We start from the raw sequence: 2,500 nt of genomic DNA, 5'->3' as shown, positions 1-2,500 counted from the left end.
AAATGGGGACACTTTTTTCAAACGGTCACAAAATCTTCTCTACTTCGAGTTTTTAGCTGAATTTTTTTGTGCATGCCAACAAAAATAGAAGGATCATGCCTACAAAATTTGGGGCCAAAAATCCTTATAAAAAAATTTTAAAAAATCCCGAACCGCAAAAAGTTTCGAAAATCATGAAAAATAGAAAACGAGTCATCTTCCAACGAAACTTCACGTGAAGGCTTAGGGGACCATTGTATGAATTTACAAGCCATAAAAATGGCATTGGCACGGCAGAAATTTGAAGATGTGCCTAAACCCACCAGGGCCCAGCGTGTGCCGATGGTGCTCGAGGCAACCGCCCGCACCAGGGCCCAGCGTGTGCCGATGGTGCTCGAGGCAAGCGCCCGCACCAGGGCCCAGCGTGTGCCGACGGTGGTCGAGGCAACCGCCCGCACCAGGGCCGATAGTGTGCCAATGGTGCTCGAGGCAACCTGTCGCACCAGGGCCCAGCGTGTGCCGATGGTGATCGAGGCAACCTGCCGCACCAGGGCCCAGCGTGTGCCGATGCTGGTCGAGGCAAGCGCCCGCACCAGCGCCCAGCGTGTGCCGATGGCGCTCGAGGCAACCGACCGCACCAGGGCCCAGCGTGTGCCGATGGTGCTCGAGGCAACCTGCCGCACCAGGGCCCAGCGTGTGCCGATGGCGCTCGAGGCAAGCTCCCGCACCAGGGCCCAGCGTGTGCCGATGGTGCTCGAGGCAACCTGCCGCACCAGGGCCCAGCGTGTGCGGATGGTGCTCGAGGCAAGCGCCCGCACCAGGGCCCAGCGTGTGCCGATGGTGGTCGAGGCAACCGCCCGCACCAGGGCCCAGCGTGTGCCGATGGTGGTCGAGGCAACCTGCCGCACCAGGGCCCAGCGTGTGCCGATGGTGCTCGAGGCAACCGACCGCACCAGGGCCGAGCGTGTGCCGATGGTGGTCGAGGCAAGCGCCCGCACCAGGGCCCAGCGTGTGCCGATGGTGCTCGAGGCAACCGACCGCACCAGGGCCGAGCGTGTGCCGATGGTGCTCGAGGCAAGCGCCCGCACCAGGGCCCAGCGTGTGCCGATGGTGGTCGAGGCAACCTGCCGCACCAGGGCCCAGCGTGTGCCGATGGTGGTCGAGGCAAGCGCCCGCACCGGGGCCCAGCGTGTGCCGATGGTGGTCGAGGCAACCGCCCGCACCGGGGCCCAGCGTGTGCCGATGGTGGTCGAGGCAACCGCCCGCACCGGGGCCCAGCGTGTGCCGATGGTGGTCGAGGCAACCTGCCGCACCAGGGCCCAGCGTGTGCCGATGGTGCTCGAGGCAACCGACCGCACCAGGGCGGAGCGTGTGCCGATGGTGGTCGAGGCAACCGCCCGCACCAGGGCCCAGCGTGTGCCGATGGTGGTCGAGGCTGCCGATGGTGGTCGAGGCAACCTGCCGCACCAGGGCCCAGCGTGTGCCGATGGTGGTCGAGGCAACCGACCGCACCAGGGCCGAGCGTGTGCCGATGGTGCTCGAGGCAAGCTGCCGCACCAGGGCCCAGCGTGTGCCGATGGTGGTCGAGGCAACCGCCCGCACCAGGGCCCAGCGTGTGCCGATGGTGCTCGAGGCAACCTGCCGCACCAGGGCGGAGCGTGTGCCGATGGTGGTCGAGGCAAGCGCCCGCACCAGGGCCCAGCGTGTGCCGATGGTGGTCGAGGCAACCGACCGCACCAGGGCCCAGCGTGTGCCGATGGTGCTCGAGGCAACCTGCCGCACCAGGGCCCAGCGTGTGCCGATGGTGGTCGAGGCAAGCGCCCGCACCAGGGCCCAGCGTGTGCCGATGGTGGTCGAGGCAAGCGCCCGCACCAGGGCCCAGCGTGTGCCGATGGTGCTCGAGGCAACCGACCGCACCAGGGCCGAGCGTGTGCCGATGGTGGTCGAGGCAAGCGCCCGTACCAGGGCCCAGCGTGTGCCGATGGTGATCGAGGCAAGCGCCCGCACCAGGGCCCAGCGTGTGCCGATGGCAGTGCCCAGCGTGTGCCGATGGTGGTCGAGGCAAGCGCCCGCACCAGGGCCCAGCTTTTGCCGATGGTGATCGAGGCAACCGGCCGCTCGAGGGCGCAGCGTGTGCCGATGGTTATCGGGGCAACCGGCCGCACCAGGGCCCAGGGTCTGCCGATGGTGCTCGAGGCAACCGCCCGCACCAAGGCTCAGCATGTGCCGCTGGTGATCGAGGCAACAACCCACACCAGGGCCCAGCTTGTGCCGATGGCGGTCGAGGCAAGTGCCCGTACCGAAGGGCAGCCTATGCCGATGATGGTCGATGCATGTGCCATCACCATGCGTCATCATGTGCCATTGATGGTCGAGGCCTTGGCCGAAGTTCGATTTTGAGCCACGGTGCCCATGCTTGGCTCCAGCATGTGCTGGTGCCGCATTTTTTTCACTCGGGACAGCATCGCCGGAGCATCGCCGGAGTACCGCCGGAGAACCTGACCGGCGGCATTGGGGTTCC

The sequence above is a fragment of the Durio zibethinus genome, unplaced genomic scaffold (genome assembly GCF_047325235.1).
Source record: "Durio zibethinus cultivar Kanyao isolate XHJ-2024 unplaced genomic scaffold, ASM4732523v1 HiC_scaffold_53, whole genome shotgun sequence".
In the NCBI taxonomy this organism is placed as follows: domain Eukaryota; kingdom Viridiplantae; phylum Streptophyta; class Magnoliopsida; order Malvales; family Malvaceae; genus Durio; species Durio zibethinus.
This window is presented reverse-complemented; position numbering follows the sequence as displayed.